We start from the raw sequence: 22,265 nt of genomic DNA on the forward strand, positions 1-22,265 counted from the left end.
AAACACATCCTTGTGTGTCAGAAGTGTCCTGCAGATGTTTTTTCTTTTTTCTTTCTTTTTCTTTTTCTTTTTAATCTTCCATGGCTGCAAATGTGAAGTATGAAAAAGTACAAGAAGCTTGTAAGCTTGTCCCCAGTCATTGCTCCAGACAGACAAGAAGACTTTCTTCAGCTGCTGCCTCTGCATAATCAGTATCATCATAGAGGGTTGCTCAATTATCTTTAAATAACATGTTGCAAGCAGCTGTACACCAGAAAAAGGATGGCAATAACTGTATTTGTAGACGAGATGATACCTGAAGATCAAGACAAATAAATATCTTTTTGCAAGTGCTCCCATTCCCTTTTGCTTGTCTTTGTCAAGGCTGACAGGGAACATTTCAATATTGAGGCAAGAAAGCAGTACCCCCCATAGAGAATTTGGAGAGGGTCTCTCTGAGCAGTTAAACATGAATACATGGTGTTTTGGGTAAGAGGAATAAAAAACAAAGCTGCTGTAAAGGTTAGATTTAAGGTTAGACTGACAAGGTCAAGGAGAAATAGTTACACAATTTTATAAGAATGGATCCTTAACTTATTTTTAAATAGATGAATAAAATAAGATAGAGAAAATTCATTATAGGGTTCATCAGTCTACCAATACATGATACAGAGCAAAAAAATCTGTGTTTGCTTGTTGATGGTGTAATAGAATTAAAATCATTTTGCAGTGGACAGAGAGCCACACCTTATATTAGAAGATAATCAAATTTTCTCCAGGATATAAAAAGGGCTTGTTTCCCAACAGATCTATGAAAGAAGAAACAATAATCTAAAATAGATTGTACTTACTCTTGTAACAACTGTTTCTTATTTGAAGCAAGAAGAATATAACACAAAGTAAAAAAAAAAAAACTAACAAAACCACTTCTATCATCTCAACACCAGAGAGCTCCTTGGGACATCTTCTTTATTAATAGCTTTAATAAAACAAATTGACCATTCTATCTGTGTGTTTTGTTGTTTCAGACAAAACTGTATTTTAATTTATGCGTTAGGAAGACTCAAACAAAGTATTATATTAGTAACTGAGAAGAAATTTGCTGTGAGCTATCTCATGCTGCTAAATAGATTCAAAATCAGAAATGTAAAGATAGGTAATGTTTTCTTTAAAAAAAAGCTGATTTCAGTGTAAGAAGTATACTTAAAGACTGCATAAGGAATGTTATTTCTATGTTACAAGATAAAAACCATCTTCAGGAGTGAAATATAAATTGGTCTGGGGTTCTCCTGAGGAGACAACTGCTGCTGCTAAAAAATGTTAGGTGTTGGACTAGGGGTTTATGTGAATTATCTCAATTAATTCTCACAACAACCCTACAAGATATACATGGTACGTCCTTTTCGACAGTTGAGGACACAATATTTTAGAAGGTTAAATCACAGAGCCAAGACGTAAATGGGGATCTAATTCTCACCTAAGCTGCCAGGAATTCATGATCCAGATCTCACACTTTTAATGAGCCTGCAATGCTCATCACAGGACATTCTTGCTTCATACCAGTGTAGGGTTATTGCTTACAACAAATCAAACAACTTGGTCTTAATCTGTAAATATTTACACCAAATTAAAAACTAAGCTAACATATGAAAGAATTAATATCTTAATGAACTCTGACTTCTGAGAATTTCACATACAAATGAAACATCAGAAGAACCAAGAACTGATAAAATTATTACTAAACAAATAAGACTCATTAGACAAAATTTCATGTGTCCTATGCTTCATCCAGGCTAACTTTTCATTTTCTTTTTTTCCACCCTCTAGATTCCTTCTGAAATCTATTGCTTATATGGTGGAGGACACTAAAACCCAGGAAACAAAATAACTTGCCTTGTGTTACTAATAATGCAGATGGTTTATTCTCTTCAATATATGTGTACTTCTCATAATTTGGTTTAGGAGAAATGAATTTAGTAACATGCATGTCCACTTGTAAAACAATTAAAAACATATAAAAGCTAATTCAATGAGTACATTTTAAAATACTTGCTGAATTAAAAAAATCAGATTTTACATGCAAGAAATGATCAATTATCAACTAAGTCATGTCAAATGCACCTTGTTTTACTATAACAAAGGGCTGAGTGCAAATTTACAAAACTCCTAACTTTACTCAAATTTTCTCACTTTTTATTGTTCTATTTTTTGAAATATCAACATTTCCAGGAATTTTTAAGTCTTTAATTAAGGCATGATTATTTCATCTCTAGCATATCATATTAAACAACATCTTCTAATTTGATTCTCCACTTTGTTCTCCCATTTCAGTCTAGATGTTACTTACCATGATGGAAATGAATTTTCTTTCAGTTCTCTGGAATATAAACAATGACATTCTTTTGAGTCTCATTGAGCCTGCCTCTTTTAAAGGCCCTCCAGTTGTACCTGAAACAATCCTAAAACTCCTTTCCAAAAATATTTCAACATGCTTTCTAATATAATCTTTTAACTTTAGCCCAAACATTATCCTCATGGTTGCCTATTTAAACCATACCTATGCCTCATGTTTGGAGTTTTTTCCATTGTTGTGGTACCCAATATGTTTTTTTCCCTCTGCATATTATGCTTATTCTTTGAGGTTCAAGGAAAGTCTGCCTTTCCTGGAAGGCATTCAGTCGATACTGACACGTTGGCATCTCTCCTCTTTCTGAATTCTTATAATGCTTTACTGGTTAAATAACATACCAGAAGGTCAAATTTTTACTAATTCAAATTGCTTTACAACTCTATCCCTCATCCTAAGGATAGTTGTTAGGCTTTGTCTCCCTTGACCTATTTTCTCTTCACTTCACATTGGGGTTTTATGGTCAGATATTTACATATTTTACCAAACTTAAGAAATTTATGTGGGAAATGTTAATATCATATATTTTAGTGGTAACAATACATTATTTTGTAGTGATTTCATGTAGATTCATGAATGATAGACACACCATTTCAAAAGTCTTTGAAGGCAGAGGCTTTGGTTGATATCTTAAGTATCCTGATACATCCAAGAAGGAGATACTGATTGAAAGCTTTGTTGTAAAAGAGAAAGCCACATTGTCTTTCTGAGGCAAATTCTTATGTCCCTAAAGATGTCACAATCTGGCTTTTGACTTTCAAGATGTAGGAGAAATCATCCATCCATATCTCTGCTTTTTAAATGAGATAGAGTTTAGCAAAGTGATATATATATATATATGATACATTTATATGATATATATATGTGTGTGTGTGTGTGTGTGTGTGTGTGTGTGTGTATATATATATATATATATATATATATATATAGTCCTGTGGGAAACCATGTAAATCAAAATAAGAAAAAAGAAAAGAAAAAAGAAAATTATGGATTTTTTCAATGTAGTTACTATTATTTAATAGCTTTGTGGCTTTATTCTCTCAGTATTCAACAAACATATATTGAGCACTTGAACACTTATGTAAATCAGGCATTCTTCTAGGCACTAGACACAGGTGCCTGCCTACTGTAAGAAAGTGTGATGATGAGACCTATATGACTGGGATGGAGGTGGTATGACTGGTATGGAGGTAGTAGCCAGGAGACCAATATAAAACAAAACATAAAGTTAGAGGGGAGAGAAGACATAGGGCTGCATAAGCCATTGTAAGGTCTTCAGCTTTCACTTGAATGATTTGGTGCTCCACTGAAGGGTCTTTAGTAGAGGGAAGATATAATTGGGCTTGGGTTTTATCAATAGCAATCATCTGGCTACTGTACTTAGAATATTAAATACAAATTAAATTTAAAAATTTTATTGAGATTTAGAATATGACAGACCACACTGGGTAAGACAGAGGGAAAGAGGGTTTAGGACTAGAAGGCCAGGCATAAAAGATTGAGTAATAAATGGAGAAAAAGAAGTCGACCACTGGTACCTACACCTTAATCTTAAAAAGAGCATTCTCCTCTACTCATTCATTTCAAACAGTTATTGTACTAGTCAAACCAAGAATAGTATTGCTTAGAACTCTAAGGCTTAAAACATGAGGCAGAGTGGACTGGATTTAGTCTGGTTTTGATCTTTTCTTCTGTGGTTAACTAAAAACAATTGGGGTACAGAGTCCATATATTTATCTCAGTTTCATCAAAGTTCTGATGTCAACATTCTACTTTAAGGTACAATTTTGGGAGTGCTAGTGTTGTAAGCTAATATTTAAAAGAAAAAGAAAGCAAGAATTTTTATCCTAGCATGCAGTGGAAAGTATTAATATAAAATAAATGAAGATTTGACATGTCAGTAATTGTTTGCTTTATTAGTGATACATATTTTTAAAGTTTTTGTTTTATTAGGCCAAGTGTATCTCTTTAATAAGTGAGTGAACTCTTTGAGCAGAAAAGCCAATGTAATAGACTCTCAGCAGTCCAGAATTTCCAAGGAGGAGGTTTTGGCAGAGTCATGGTTTGTTCCTACATTTAGGTCCTCTGAACATGTAATAGGAGTTACCAGCAAGGACATAAAAACTGTAAAGTTAGTTTAAGGGTTTATCAAGTTGAAAAATGGCATCCATAAACTTTTTATGACTTGAGGGTTGTGATGTCAGCTAGGTTATTGTTTTAATTCTCGTTTCTCTATCAAAATGATCATGAAACTATGGAAAGATTGAAGTTTGCCAAAGGAGAGCCCCCGAGATCATTTATAATTTTTCTTTACCTGAAAACAATAGAAAGAGCTACATGGGTACTGGGTGGGATTGAGAAACTTTGTGAAGCTGTCACACTTTCCTTTTGAAAGAGAAAACATAATACGACATGATGTGAACCAGACAGAAAGGCACTCAACCACACTCCTGCATCTTACAGACATAAAGCATTATTGGACCAGAGTTCTCAGAAACACAAATTTATGAGAGAACTGCTTCCTCAGGCAGCCAGTGACAACTCTCTATGCCCAGTCCATGTTCATCTGTATACTTCTCCCATTACCCACTTGGAGATCACAACCCCCATGGATGAAAATGGCAGAATAAGGATGGGCTCACTGCTTCACGGAGTGAGAAGATCACTGAGGTACAGGTGGAAACAGGAAAAGCAACAGAGAAGCATGGAAATTGAAGTTTTAAGTCTTCATTATACATTTTATGTTATAAAATGCAGCTTTCATAGCACAGACTCATCTAGGCCTAATTTCCTTTAGTGTTATTTACAATGTATGAGCATTATTTAATCAATTAATAAAATATATGTATGAAAACAAAAATGTATGAGCATTATTTAACCAATTAATAAAATATATCACATTAATAGGCCAAAGGAATAAATGCCTAATAACAAAGTTTTTAAAAGGCCATCAAAATTACATATATACAAGAAAGATGAAATATAATCTCAGTAGTACTTAAAAGTGACACAGAAGCTCATCAAGAGTTTGTGTTCTTAGGAAATAAGAAACCAAATCAAAACCACCAATAATGAATATGGTTATCCCTTTGAGAAAGTAAACCAAGGGATTATCAGCAAATATGTGAATAAAGGTAGGGGGATATCCCTGGCACACAATTAACAAAGTAAAAGTATTTAGCATTTTCCAGGGGAGACAGATATGTCCAGGACATCTCTCACCCCCTGCCTTTTGAACCAGCTGAGCGTCTGATCCAATCAGGAAGAAGATGTTTATCTCTAAGGAGAATGTAGACCTTTTAGAAGGCTCAATTGAATGATATCCTTAGAGGTATCACCTTGCCTTCTAAAAGCAGGATGGAAGTCAACAGGAGAAGGACAGAGGATTTGGGGGCAATAGTCCAAGGGATTGGAGTTTCAAATCTTCTTCTCTTCATTATGGCTGCTCAGATTTAACTCTATTATATATTGGGGTCCAATTTAAGATTTTGTTTGGAAAGTGGGGCCCCTGAGCTAATTGCAGACAAATTACTTTAAAACTTCTTAAACAACTCATTTAATACATGTATTTAAAATAAATAAAAACTTTTAAAAACTTTCTTTACAACCTTTGAAAAAGTAGAAGTTTTTTAGAAAATATTAGCAAGTACACATAATGAAAAAGTTAAATATACAGAATTATTTTGTCAATTCATATTTCAGCTATCTGTAATTTCCATTATTCTTTTTCTCTTTCTGTGTGTCTCTCTCTGTGTCTTTTGGTTTTTATCTCTTACAAACTCATACAAAATATCACATGATCTGTGATACATCATGCATGTGCAATAATATTAAGTGGTGAATTATTGTAAGGAGCAAAGAATGGGAGCTGGGATTGATTAAGGCAATTTTGGGGGATGATAAAAATTCTGTAAAGTTAGATTCTAATAATAAAACTAGTCCATACATGTGTAAATTTACTAAAACTTATCGAAGTATACATCTAAAGTGAATGAATTTTATGGTATGTAAATTATACTTCAATGTAGCTGTTTAAGAATAGAGGAAATACAATAGCATGGAACACTCCAACTTCAGTGTGTAAAAGCATTTTTTCAGCTTTGAGATGCAATTGACGTATAACTTTGTAAGTTTAAGGTGCCTATGTGATGATTTGATACATGCATGTATTGTGAAATGATTACAATAATAAAGTTAGTTAACATATCCACTGCCTCATATAATTACATTTGTGTGTGTGGTAAGAACATATAAGATCTATTCCCAGGACTTACAGCCAAGATGGAAGTGTAGGTAGGCACACTGTGCCTCCTCACACCACCAAAAAACAAACAACAATTTAAAAACAAAAAACAAGAACTGACAGAAAATCGAACTGTATGGAAGCCTGGCAACCAAGGAGTTAAAGAAGAAATATTCATCCAGACTGGTAGGAAGGGTGAAGGCAGGCAGGTGAAGAGGACTTGAAGCAAAGCTGTGGCTGATGGACCCAGCACCAGATTGTGGAGCAGGGTGCACAAGGCTGCAACTGGCTGGCAAGGCTGGTGGTGTAGGTGGTCCCACATTTGCATGTAGATAAACTGGTAGGAACAATTGGGGAGCAAGACAGATTGCACAACAAAAAGCTTCAGAGCAGGGAAATAAAGCCTCAAATCACTTATTGAAAACACCTGTGGAGATTGAGGTGACAGCAGGAGAAACTCCCAGCTTCACAGGAGAGTTCATTGGAGAGACCCACAAGGTCCTAGACTGTACACAAACCAACCCACCTTGGAATCAGCACCAGAAGGGCCCAATTTGCTTGAGAAAGTGAGGGAAGTGACTGAAAGCTGGCAGAGAGTGGAGCAAGTGCCATTGTTTCCTCTTGGACCCCCTCCCCACATAGAGTGTCACAGGAAGTGATGTGGGTTACCCCTCGCTGGTGAATACCTAAGGCTCTGCCCCTCACTACATAACAGGTGCATCAAGAAAAAAAAGGGCCCAAATGAAAGAACAGATCAAAGCTCCAGAAAAAATACACCTAAGTGATTAAGAGATAGCCAACCTATTAGATGCAGAGATCAAAACACTGGTAATTAGGAGGCTCACAGAAATGGTTGAGTATGGTTGCCAAGTTGAGGAAAAAGTGAAGGCTATGCAAAGTGAGATAAAGGATAATATACAGGAACCCAACAATGATGGGAAGGAAACCTGGATTCAAATCAATGGTCTGGAGCAGAAGGAAGAAATAAACATTCAACCAGAACAGAATGAAGAAACAAGAGTTCAAAAAAATGAGGAGAAGCTTAGGAACCTCCAGGGCATCTTTAAACATTCCCACATCCAAATCATAGGGGTGCCAGAAGGAGAAGAGGAAGATCGAGAACTGGAAAATTTATTTGAAGAAATTATGAAGGAGAACTTCCCTAATCTGGCAAAGGAAATAGACTTGCAGGAAGTCCAGGAAGCTCAGAGAGTCCCAAAGAAGTTAGACCCAAGGAAGCACACACCAAGGCACATCATAATTACATTACCCAAGGTTAAAGATAAGGAGAGAATCTTAAAAGCAGCAAGACAAAGGAGACAGTTACCTGCAAAGAAGTTCCCATAAGGCTATCAGCTGACTTCTCAAAAGAAACTTTGCAGGCAAGAAGGGGCTGGAAAGACATATTCCAAGTCATGAAAAGCAAGGACCTTCATCCGAGATTGCTCCATCCAGCAAAGATTTCATTTAGAATGGAAGGGCAGACAAAGTCCTTCCCAGATAAGGTAAAAAGGGCTCACCAAGCCCTTGTTATATGAGATATTAAAGGGACTTAGCTAAGAAAAAGAAGAAGATCAAAACTATGAACAGTAAAGTGACAACAAATTCACAACTATCAACAAATGAACCTAAAAAAAAAAAAAGAAACTAAGCAGACAACTAGAACAGGAATGGAACCACGGAAATGGAGATCACAGGTAGGGTTATCAGTGGGTAGGGGTTGGGGTGGAAATGGAGTAAAGGTACAGGGAGTAAGAAGCATGAATGCTAGGTAGAAAATAGAAAAATGGAGCTTAAGTGTAGTGTAGGAAATGGAGAAGCCAAAGAAAATATGTAGACCCATAGACATGAACTAAGGGCAGGGAATGCTGGTGGGAGGTGGGGTGCAGGGTTGAGGGAAAGAATGAGGGGGATGGGACAACTGTCATAGTATAATCAATAAGATATATTTAGAAAAAAATAAAAAAAAAGAGTGGTGAAAATTGACACCCTTATCTTGTTCCTCATCTTAAGGGAAGTGCTTTCAGTTTTTGCCCATTGTGTATGATGGTCACAGGTTTCTGGTATATGGCCTTTATTATGTTGAGGTATGTTCCCTCCATTCCAACTTTTCTGAGTGTTTTGATCATATATGTGTGGGATTTTATCAAATGTTTTTTTCTGCATCTATCAATATGATCATATGATTTTTCCTTTTATTTTGTTTATGTGAGGTATCACATTTACTGATTTGTGAATATTGTACCATCCTTACATTACTAGAATAAATCCCACTTGATCATGGTGTATGATCTTTCTAATGTATTGCTGGAGACGATTTCCTAATATTTTGTTGGGGGTTTTAGTATTTCTGTTCATCAGAGATATTGACCTGTAATGTTCTTTCTTTGCTGCATTTTTACCTGATTTTGGATTTAGGATAATACTGGCATCATAAAAAGAATTTGGGGGTTTTTCATCTTCTTCAATTGTTTGGCATATTTTAAGGAGAGGTGTTAGGTCTTCTTTGAATGTTTGGTAAAATGCCCCTGTAAATACATCTTGTTCAGGGCTTTTGTGTGCTAGGAGATTTTTGATTACTGCTTACATTTCACTAGTTGTTATTGGCCTATTAATATTTTCTACTCCTTTCTGATTCAGTTTTGGAAGATTTTGTGTTTCTAGAAACTTATCCATTTCACCCAGGATAGGGTAAGTGAAGGAAGACTGTCTTCGTCACCCTGGTGTGTGGGTAACTAAGGGAAACGGTGTTCCCATAGCCTTGAAGGGGCCTGATAGCCAGTGTTTTCATAGCCTTAAAGCTGAGTTTGATAAACTGTTCCCATAACATGAAGTGGGCTCACATGCACAGAATTATGTTATGTTATGTAATGTTCTGGCAGTTTTCAGCTTTGTTCCCCTCTAGTACTTAAACAAGTAGAAACTCCCTGCTGGGAGGAATGATGGAGAGACACATGCAAGGGGACAAGTGCCATAATGGATGCCATGCTGGGGAGTAAGGGCCATAATGTATGCCATGCAAGGAGACACACAGCTTGCAGCATGCATGGCTCACCCACACATGAATAAAAGCATGTCCTACAACCTAATGGCTCTGTGGATATTTTCCATCTGCACAAATACCATGAACCTGCCAGGCCAGGTTTTCCAGTTTCTTGGCATATAGTTGTTCATAGTTATTTCTTACAATCCTTTGTATTTCTGTGGTATCAGTTGTTACTTCTCCTCTTTCATTTCTGATTTCATGTATTTGGGTCCTCTCTCTTATTGTCTTGATGAGTCTAATTAAAGGTTTGTCAATTTTGTTTATCTTTTCAGAGAACCAACTCCTAGATTCATTGATCCTATGAATTTATTTTTAGTCTTTATGTAATTTATTTCTGCTTTGATCTTGATTGTTTTCTTCCTTCTACTCATGACTGGTACATGCAAAAATATGAACAAGACCACCAAATTACACCATACACCAGAATAAACTCAAAATGGATAAAAGACTTAAATATAAGTTGTGATACCATAAACATTCTAGTAGAAAACACAGGCAGTAAAATCTCAGATATGTCAAGTAGCAATATTTTTGCCAACATATCTCCTAAGGCAAGGAAAATAAAGGAAAAATAAACAAATGGGAATATGAAAAATTATAAAGCTTCTGCATGGCTAAAGAAACCATCATCAAAATGAAAAGGGGACCAACTGTATGGGAGAACATATTTGCCAATGATACCTCAGACAGAGTTTTAATCTCCAAAATACATAAAGAACTTAAACAACTCAATACCAGGAAGACAAATAATCCTATTTAAAAAATGGACAAAGGACTTGAATAGACACTTCTCTAAGAAGGACATATAGATGACCCATAGACATGAAAAAATGCTCAACATAACTAGTCATCAGAGAGATGTAAATTAAAGCCTCAGTTAGATATCACCTTATACCTGTCAAACTGGTATCATTAATAAATAACAAACAACCACTGCTGGTGAAGATGAGAAGAAAAAGGAACCCTAGGGCATTGTTAGTGGGAATGCAGACTGGTGCAGCCACTGTGGAAAACAGTTTGGAATTTCCTCAAAAAATTAAAAATGGAACTGCCTTTTGACCCAGTGATTCTATTGCTGTGAATATACCATAAGAATCTTGAAACACCAATTCAAAAGAATTTATGTACCACGATGTTCATAGCAGTGCTATTTACAATAGCCAAAATTTGGAAACAGCCTAAGTGCCCATCAGTAGATGAGTGGATTAAAAAAACAGTACATTTATACAATGGAATACTATGCAGCAGGAAAAATAAGTAATTTTACCTTTTGTCAAATTTTTGTGACAGCATGGATGGAACTGGAGACTATTATGCTAAATGAAATAAGCCAGTCTTTGAAAGACAAATACCATATGATCTCACCTATAAGAGGAATCTAATGAACAAAATAGAACCAGAGGCATAGAATTCTGGGATAGAGGGTAGAAGGGAGGTGGGGACTGTTTGAAATAAGGTGAAGAGATTAGTCAAAGAACATATATGAAGGACCCTTGGACAACGGTGTAGGAGTGTCTATAGCAGTAGGAGTGGGATGGGTGGAGAGAGGTGAAAAGGGGGACATTAATTGGAACTACTGTAATAGCATAAACAATTTAAAAAGTATACAAACCAAACAAGAAAAGAAAACACAAAAAAGCCCAAACACACAAAACAAGAGGAGCAGTAGAAATCATTCATAAAAGAAATACCATGGGGATTTTTATTATAGAAAGTGACTATAGATGCAATGTGAAGGATTACATGAGCCGGAGAGACAGTAGTAGGTTGCTAGGAAGTTAGGAGTTCATGTAAATCAGAATTAATTCTTATATAGATCAAGATATTCCAACTATATGTGGCATTTGTTTTTAAAAAAACATAGTAACTCAGCCAGGTAATCTAAACTCTTTATTATGAATCATCAAACTGAAAAATGAAAATACTCAAATATTCTATTAAAGGTAAGACTCTTTTTAATATTAAATTTTTCCACTTAGCAATAAAACACAAATTAACAAAATATATTTTAAAATAGTCTCTTGTAGGTCTTGAAAAATAAGAACGTTTGCTTCTAACTATTTAGTAAATCTACTCTCTTGGAGTGTTTTATTTGCTTTGTTTCATTTCATTTTTATTTCTTAATATTGTGAACCAGCAGATAGGAATTTAAAAACCTTCTTCTGCCCCCCAAACTTGGAGCTGTGTCTCTTAAATCTGATTCTTCACTCTGAATACTCAATTCACCACATAAATAATTAGGTGTCACTGTGGGTTGTCCCTTGGGTTGTTTAAAAGATTTTTCTTTTAAGTTTTGACTTATTGTTTATACCTTTTCAGAATCTTGCATCTCTCCTATATATACTGTCCTTTTGGACTTTATGAGATAGATCATCAACAAGATATTTTAAGGGGAAAAAGGAAGGAGCAACCAGACTTTTTATTTAACTGAATTTCATGAATAACATTGGCAATGATGCATTTTAAAACAAATAAAATAAGGCCCATATCACCAACCATTTTTCATTTGAATAATGAGTTGTCTGACTACTGTCCTAAATATGCTAAAAATAAAACCACACAAAAGATAAACCTTGGCTATAACTTCTAACACTGGAATGAACTTGGTGGGAAAAAGAAAAGCACTTCAGATCCCGAGTAGGCAGTTTCTACTTGTTTTTGAGCCAGGTCCCAGCATTTTTGATGCGATTAAATTCTCTGAAACTTGGTGCGCTATTGAGGAGGGCCCTTCCCCATTGTTGCTCAGCTGGGTGTGCCCATGTGAGAAGTGCAACATGAGGCATCAGAAACGATGAAAGATACAAACTTCAAGGGAATAAGAAAAAGCTAAATAGTGCTCTTTGTTTTCAAAGCACATGGTAACAAGACAAGCCACTTCATAAGCAACATCCTATGGGCTCTCTCGGAGCCTGGCAGAGGAGTAGGAGGAGGGCAATTCAGTGTTCCACCCCAGGCTATATGAATGAAGACTCACAGGTAGACAGGCAGAGTAGTTTATCCTGTGCCAGGAGCCACACATGGGGCTCTTCTTAATGCCTCCTTCGGAGGAACTCTTTGACAGGGACTATGTTCTCATGAAAAATCTAGTTCAGAAGCTGAAAAGGATAGAAATTTAATTCTGTATTACCATAAAACCCAAATTAATTGGGTCTCCCTATGAAAAACAGCATCATACAAGTGGCAGTGGATCTGATAAAGCTGACATTCATCATTAGTTTATATTCTTCTTCTTCCCTTTGCCCTTCCCACCTGGGGCCCAAAAACAACCTGAAGGAAATAAAGCAAGATGGAAAGAAAGCTGCATGTTGCAATGTGTGGGGCAAAAAAAAAAATGGACAAGCATTGATACCTGGACAAAGGCAAGTCAATTCAATCCACTATTTGTGGACTCCCAAAGTTAGCACAATGAAAATACTTCAGGCTATATTCTCAGCAGATGTGACAGGATTAAGCCACATGATTCTCATTAATGGTCCTGGGAATCCTGCAATGGAAACCTCAGCCCTGTGCTGAGAATTCTCTCCATTGTTTTATATCCTCCAAAGTCATAAACAGTTGTTATGTAAATGTTGTATTGCTCAATTCCCAGTGTACCTTTATTCTCTCTAATCCTCTGCTAGACTTATATATACACATCTAAATAATGCAGATCTTGTTCACAAATAAAGCACACAATCAGTGCTGAGGGAGCTATGAAGGTTAATATCTGTTCATGTCTCCTGATGCTTAGTGAGGTTAGGATGGCCGGTTGGGCCATTAGCACTTGTGCATGCTGCTGAGTCAGGGTGGCCTGCCAATTTCCTTCTGTAGACTGGTGTTGCTCAGAATTGCCTTTTTAATAAAAATTGTCACTGAAAAGGGCAGAGAGAGAGAAATAAAACTCTTTCAGTACAATGCCAAAAAATGACTTATGGCATTGTTAACAAAGATGTCAAACAAGCAAAAAAAAAAAAAAAAAAGGGAAAAGAACCAAGCTTGTGGCATGCTATCTTATTCTTAAATTCAGATTGCCAGCAGAGATCCAAGCAGTGACCCCTGTTTCCAGATTGCAGCTTAGTCAAGTGTTTCAGCATTCAATATACTCTTTCCTGACTTCTCCGTGTTTGTGGAAAGGTAATGTTGCAAATGAGCAAAGACACAAATCCTAAAATGTCAGCTGAAAAACTGGGGAAATCAAACATCTCTTGATGGGGATAAGTGAGCCCTCTGAGCAGAATTTGCTCCTTTACTTAGAGAGTTTAAATTAGATCTGAGATTGTTGAAGGTGGTGGGGTTGAGGAACAACTTGCAAAATCTGCCCTATCTCCTGAAAAAAATATAAAACAATAAATTATGAATGGTAAACCTAGTAAGATCTTATCCCTTGTTACAGGATGTCCAACCTGAAGGTATTCTAAAGATCAAATAGTTCCAAATCTCATTTTCCTGATAGGAAATAGAATCCCAGAAATGATGAGTGACCTACACAAAATTTCATAGCATTAGAGGCAGGGCAGAAACACAACTGTGGTCTCTTAGTTTATATTTCAATGTTCTTTACAGTGACCTAGATGCAAGAGATATTTAAATGCCTTTTATTAACCTCTGATTGACCAAGCTAATTCTCCAGTTGTAAAACTCTTTTGATACAAATATAATTTTATTTTATTTTTGGATGATTACATTTTACAAAGAATCTTTTGGATATTTTTTCTTTTGGGCTTTTTCTTTCTTTTATAAAAAGACTTTAATACTCATGAAATGAAATAATATAGGTAAACTTTTGTATAATGAACATGTTTCTATTTTTCAAACAGTAGCTTGATTAATTTTAAAAAAAAAACTTAATCCCCTTTCTCTGAAATATGTAGTTTGAACTTCCTGTGCTGTGAGTTTTTGCAGAATTTGGCCTGCATTAGGCTGTAAGGCAGTACTTACATACTTGAAAGCCAAGGCTTGGAGTTAAGTGAACTTGAGTTCAAGTCTCTGCTGTCATCATAAATATGTGATCTTGATTATCTTGATTTAGTTATTAATTTTCTTGGAGTTTCTGTGCCTTCGCTGTAAAATAAGAATGTTAATATTACCTGACTTTCAGGCTGTTACGAAGAATAGCTAAGATGCTCAAAAAATATCAGTGACTTTCAAATACTGATAGAAATTAGCTACATAGTCATACTTCCAAAAGAGGCAAAATTTATTCCAAGAGATTTCTAGGTTTGATCAATTTATTATGTATTAGCCTTCCTCATGGCTTCTGGACTCAGACACACCCTCTCCACTCTTTTGCTCTCTCTTTCTCTCCGTCTCTGTCTCTCTCTCAACTTCAGAGTGAACATAACTTTCTCCAAGGTCTACAAGTAGACACTACAACAGTCCTTGTCTCAGGAACAGGGTGAAGACAGGGCAAAGGGAATTGCTGTGATTCAGCCTGCGGCCTTTTTCTTTTGCTCTTTTATATTTTCCCACATGGAACCCAAGAAATGAATAATGGTCTTTCTTTCTAAAGCTAAAAAGGAGAGAAACGTCATTACTCTGTTACAAGAGTGATGTTACAGTGTCTAGGGGAACTTTTGGGAATTCCAGGCAGGAGAACAAATATAGCTCCTATTATAATGCCTTTTAGTCATTAATACAAATCAATTCACATTTGTTTTGTTTGTTGGTTAGTTTTGTCTTCAGGCATATCAGGTTCTAAGTGCCACGGGAAGGGTAGGGTCCAAATGATAGGCAAGGGAGGAATTGTTTTGCCTGGTAAATTACTTCTTATTGGTCCCCAACCGTCATCTTTGTTCTTTCAAACCTCACACTTGGCAAGGGATGGATTACTGTTGCATTAATGATGACCCAGCAGCCAAAACTACAAGCATAATCATTAAGGGATGATTTGTTCCAGGTTTTAGATAGTCTTACTGCTTGACACAGGACACAATCTTTTCTTCTTCTTCTTCTTCTTCTTCTTCTTCTTCTTCTTCTTCTTCTTCTTCTTCTTCTTCTTCTTCTCCTCCTCCTCCTCCTCCCTCCCTCCCTCCCCCCTCCCCCCCTCCCCTCCTCCTCCTCCTCCTCCTCCTCCTCCTCCTCCTCGTCCTCCTTCTTCTTCTTCTTCTTTTCCTTATAGTGGGTGCTTTAATCTATCCTCTCAGAATTTTCTTTCCTTAATTTGTGCCCACTCTATGATTCAATGAGAGGCAATATTTCTAATAGATTCTGAGTTGCTGAACTTTTTATTGATATTACTTGTCTTTGACTTACTTTACAAATCATATTCAACTAGTTAAAGCACTTATAAAGCCCAAAGCCACTTCAAAAGCATACACATTAGGTAGATTCAGCTGAAGAAAGAAATATGAGATTTTATCACTCTGATTATCTTGTAGTTACATTTTCTTTTGCTCTCAACCTTATCACAATACAGTTAAACATTCTATTTTTTTTCTTATTATATATATATTTTTTTCTACATTCATCTGACTAATAATCCACTTCAATCCATGTCCCAATCACATACTCAAATAGGATTATTAACCATAAATATAAAACAAAAAACCATAAAACTTCTAGAAAAAACATAGGAGAAAATATTTATGACCTTGAGTTACAAAAAGATTTCTTAGCTACACACTATTCATTAAAAAAACTGGTAAATTAGATTTCATCAAAACTAATTTTCTCCTCTGTGAAAAACACTGTTAAGGGAATGAAAAGGCAAGCTACAAACTAGTAGAAAATATTTTCAAATCATGTATCTGATAAAGGATTTATATTCAAAATATATAAGGAACTTTCAAAACTTAATGATGAGACAATTCTTCCAAACAATTCTCCCAAAACAGAGCAAAATTTTGAGAAAACATTTTACTAAAGAAGAGATATGAATGTAAATAAGTACATAAAAATGTGAACTTCATTTATTATTAGGAAAATGCAAATAAAAGAGAAATGATATCATACCATATACTTATTAGAAGGGCTGAAATTTTAAGAACTAATCATACCAAAGTGTGATGATATAGAACAACTAGAACTTTCCATATTGGAAAACAGATCACTTTTTTTTTTAAGTTAAACATACATCTATCATAAGATTAAGGCTTCTACACTTAGGTATTTACCCAAGAGAAATGAATGCACATATCTATTCAAAAACTTGTTTGTGAATGCTTATGGAAGCATTATTCAAAATAAAACAAAATTGGAAATCCAAATGTTTATTGATAAATGAATGGATAAACAAAATGTCATATGTTCATACCATGTTCATACTATTCAGCAGGAAAAAGGAATAAACTATTGACACACACAACAACATGAATGAATCTCAAAATGATTATGCCCAGTGAAAAATACCTTATCAAAGAATAGTATATACCACGTGGTTCAAAATATATACAATTCTAGAAGCATAAACTAATCCATAGTTGTAGAAAAAGGTGATGAGAAAGGGTGGAAGAAAAAATTTCAAAGCAGATTGAGAAAACATTTTGTGGCAATTGATATGTTCATATTCCTATTTGTATCAAAGGCTTCATAGGTATAAGCAGATGTGAAAACTTACCAAGTTAATACTTTAAATGTGAGTAATGTATTGCATATCAATAATGCCATTTTAAAGAACTGACAAAAATTAAAATAAGGCCAAAAATGTTCAATCAACTAGGGAGACAAATCTGATAAAGGAATCTGCAAGGAAATGTTAGCCAAAAGCAGTTGCCCACCTCTACTACTTTGGCTGTCCATGAGGAGTACACAGACTGGTGAAAGTTAGAGAACAGGGAGATTTGTCCCAACTGCCCAAACTCTGACTGCAATCCTCTAACTCTAAGTTCAGGAATCACTCTAAAAAACTGGCCACTCTAGAAAATTATTTAGAAGTGGTGGGTACAGCATAAAATCATAAAGTAGGCTCTTTTCCTCCCATTGTCCTTTATGTTTCACTCTTTGGCTTAAACCAATCATCTTTTCTGGGGCTTGCACTAACACTTTTACTCTGCTGAAGTTTCTTTCATCATTTTTCAAACTGTGACTTGCCTATCAGTTGATCAGTCTATATCAGGTTAATGAGCAAAAAACTGCCCCATTGGCTCTCAAGTGATTGCTGGCCCTCCTTATCTTTAAAAGCCTTTTAAACTTCGTGTAGACACACAATCCCAAGGTAGGAGGAAAGCGTTTTGGATTAAACAATCCAGTGCAGTTTGTAAACACTTGCCTTATATAGTACCCGGTATTATGCATGAGTACAGGTTACCTTTTGTCCTATAAAAGGGACACACAATACCCCCGAGATCAGAATAGCTTTAAAAGTTCATCAGTTTCTCAGTTTTTTCTTTTTCCCCTTTTTCTTTAGTACAGCAAATCTTTCTTTAGAATAAATTTGATTTTTACCTTCTGTTGACTCTGAAAACTACATTTCCCTTTCTTTATGTAATTTTCACCCTCCTTATCATCTTCCCCAGTGAGACTTATTTTACAATGAAAACCTTTTCTATGATCATGAAAGGAAAAAAGATACCCTGATGGTACTGAAGTATTAAGATTACTATCAGAAGGTATGAAAACACTTTTTTCTGCTATGAACAATGAAATCAGCAACCTTTGCTGTTGCTTCCAGGGTGGACTAGTATGGCCTATTAGATTCTAGTGTGACAGAGGAACTTAGAATTAAAGCAGTGATCATGCTGCCCCTGGTACATAACAACAATGGTACTAGCTTTCAATTAAGCATACCTAGAACTGTTTTCCCAGTAGTAGGAAGAACCTGGCTTCTCTGAACCTGTGACCTCATCTTGGAGTGTGACCCTATTTGAGATGACCTGTGTAGTTCAGAAGAACTTTAACAGGCCCACAATGAATCAGACCTCCCTCCCACCTTACCCTCATTCACCACCAAGAGGCTTTGACCACTTGAACTGACCATCCAGGCCAACTGAAACATGGTGAGATTGGCTACAATTCAGCCTTTCAAGTTAAAGGGCACACAGTAACTGTGTCTTTGACAGTAGCACTTATGGAAACTTCTGACTGTAACAATTTATTTTACTTGTACTGTATTTGAAGCAACCAAAAAAACATTTTTACAGTCAGCTTATCTAAATTGATAGTAATGAAAAGATACAATTAAAATAGCCATTCTTCTTTTTTCTTTTTTTAAAGTATTGGGAAGAGTCTAGGGGGCATTTAGCCTGCTTCTGGCATTTAGCAGCAGTTATGTGGGTTTAGATTGGTCTCAGATTTTCCTGTGTTCAGCTTTCCCAAGAATAGGAGCTTTACACTGAGTCTTTCTTTTGAAACAGTAGGATTTGGGCTCTGTTCCAGGTATATGCAAGAATTTATTATTAGTTCTTATAATCATAATCACTATAAACACTAATGCATTTTATCAATCTGGAAGCCAGTATCTTAAATCCCCAAGAATCTTAGCTAAATCCCAAAGAAAATTTTGCAACAGTTGTTTGGGGGCATTAAGGGTAGCATTTACAAGCAAGGAAAGATGGGTTTTTCAATTTTCAGAAAGGCTTGATTGATGGTTCAGGACTGAACCAACATTTTGGTTCCCTCAGCCTTTGAAATATTGTATCATATGAGCACACAAAGATGTAATTGAGGCACCTGTAATCCAAATGCTTCTTGGCAGGATTTTTGATGAAAGCCCATAACCTGGAAGAGAGGCATATGACTGCACCAGAATCTACATGTTTAAATTTGTTGCAGAGTCTGCCAAGCTCACAGGCCATTTGAATTTCACGGATTCATACTACTGGGACTTCAATTACTTGCTATTAGAAGTCATTCTCTTTTGGGTCAACCAACTTCCTGTTGACAAAGACAAACAAGAAAAAAGCCCCACAGGCTCTTGGACCTTAACAGCTCTTACAAAATAAATTATGATGATTTAAGTATGAATGATTAGAAACATATGGATTAAATTTCCTTTCACATACATGTGAGTTTACATATTAAAGGGGAAAATGCCTTGGAAACCTGTGTTTGGGGTTTTATCTATTTTCATGTATTTGAATTGTAGTTTTAAATATATTGGACATGAAAAATATGCCTGATACCACCAGGCAGGTATAAGCAGGCACTCCTCAGCTTCCATTACCCATGGAGATGTTTCATTATGGCCATTAACTATCACTTAGTGTTGACTTTTTCTCTGAGTCACAGAAAAAAAAAAGAACTCTTTTTCTCTTTAGATCTGTTGAACTCAATAAATACAATACTTGCTATGTATTAAGAGAGAAAAAATCTATGGTATGAATAAATGGACACATGGATTAATTAGTTAATCAACTTGAATCCATTTAGTCTGACCTTTTCCTGTCTGACATTTTGTTGCAGGTTAGTTCAATCTCAATAAGCTATAGGTCATACCACAGGTTTTTAAAACTTTCAACAAACCACACTTAAGATTGAATGAACAACTCTCACTAGGTTTTTGGATGTCAATTGTCTGAGACTAGTGTTTTCCCCCAAAGTTTGAATTTGGTAAAACTCACATGTTTTCCCAAGAACATTCCTCAACAATCTAAACCCATATATATTTTAGGGGAAATTTAATCCGTGTGCCCTTCAGTTCATTCACACAGATCATCATCATACTTTTTAGTAAGAGTTATTTGATATTTATAGACATATCTAATAATTCTCAGTCTATTTGGCTGATTCTACAAAGAAACATATTGATTTTTAAAAAACATTTTATTTATTTACTTGAAAACAGAAGGGAAAAGATGGAGAAAGAGAGGGAGAGAAACATTGATCAGTTGCCTCTTGAATAGGCCCCAACCAGGGACCAAACCAGACACCCAGGCTTGTGCTCTGACTGGTAATCAACCTGGTGACATTTCTCTTTGTGGGATGATGCCCCACCAAGTCACACTGGTGCAGGCACATATTGATTTCTTGATGCCGTGTCTTGATAATGCTTGCACCTTAAAAGTCAGATTATTTACTTAAATTTTGGTGTCTAGCAAAATATCATAATTTGATTAAATAAAATCATTTTTTAAAAATTTAAACTTATTTTTAATTACAGTTTATATTCAATATTATTCTGTATTAGTTTTAGAGGTACAGCAAAGTGGTTAGAGAATCACGTACTTTATAGTTGGTATTTATTCATATGAGCAATTATGTACATTTCTTCTCTCTTGGTAGTGATTAGCTTGAACATAGGCATGTGACCTTCTCCTGACCAGCATCCTCTACTGCACAAATTTCCAGCAACATCTTCTTCACCTTTAAACTATGACCCATTATAGACCCTGGATTCTTCCTAAATTTGGATTTAGTCTGTGAGGACATGGTCTGTGAACCTGCTATAGCCATCATGAAACCCAAAGAAAGACAAGAAAAATGTGAAGACTCCAACCTGAAACCCTGATATCTGTGAGGTTCTGAATTCACCAACTCTAAAACAAAAGAGCCTACAGATTCCCTGCCATGTGAAATAAAAAATCCCATATATTGTAAGCTATGATATATTGAATATTCCATGGTTCACTCCCACAAGCATTCCAACTAAATGTAATATCTACATTATGATTTTAGAATTTCTGGATTTGTATAAAAATATGTTAGAACCCACTTGATATGAAGTTGTTCACTCATTGGCAAAGCCTGATGTTTTTTTTTCCCTTTAAAAGTTAACAGCCCTATGAGATTTAATGAAAATAAAAATTAATCTTAAATACATATAAACTAGAAAATTATATGTTTATTTTCATTATTTGCATGTGTTCAATTGCTGGTTTTATTTTTTAAACAAGGGAAAATTATAAAATAAAGGAACAAAAGCAATCAAAAAGTACAAAATTCTTTGATTCCCCCATATTACTCATTCCTAAACTTGAGACTTCCTGCTAATCCATAAACAAGCAATTGGTGAAATAAGCTGAACTGTTTAAAGTATATTAAATCAATTAAAATGACAAAAAGTAACTAACAAAATTTAATCTCCCCTTTCTTTTACATCTTGCCTTTAAACCACATTTCCAAGTGCTCAGAATTTTCAGGATGTCCTCCAACTTGCTGTTGACCCTCAGTCAAATTCACTTAATAAATTCATTTGAAATACTGGTACAGATTTTGGGAGAACATAAGTCAAATTTAGTTACATTTTCCTTGAGTAAATGATCAGCTGTGCAGGACACGCCTAGTTCCTGCACAACATACTCATCATGGGGTATTATAACACAGTGATTAACATAACACAGAGATGCCGTTGTAGGGTGGCAGCTTTCAAATGCAAAATTCTATACTGTAAAATACAGGGGGACCAATGGAGATCAACATATTAAATGGTTTCCAAAATGCACTTCTCTGTGCTTTAGGTCTTAACTATACTCTTGTTGAACTGACAATTTTATTTGTGATGCAATGTTTGCACAAAGGAGGCTGCTAATAAGCAACATACATAAATATCATCGTATGTGGTTTAAGCAACACATGTCAGAAGGGTTGGGATTGCTTTCAAATCATGAAACAAGCAGTTCTTGATGAGCAGGATTTGATTAGGTGGCAAAGAGAGTAGGCATCATCAGGCAGGGTGGACTAGCCCAAGAAAAGTCACTAATGCAAAAGTAGTGTTACTCATGAGCAGAGGGTTGTTG

This window comes from Phyllostomus hastatus, unplaced genomic scaffold (assembly GCF_019186645.2).
Source record: "Phyllostomus hastatus isolate PE091 unplaced genomic scaffold, TTU_PhHast_1.1 phas_scaffold_78, whole genome shotgun sequence".
Taxonomy (NCBI): domain Eukaryota; kingdom Metazoa; phylum Chordata; class Mammalia; order Chiroptera; family Phyllostomidae; genus Phyllostomus; species Phyllostomus hastatus.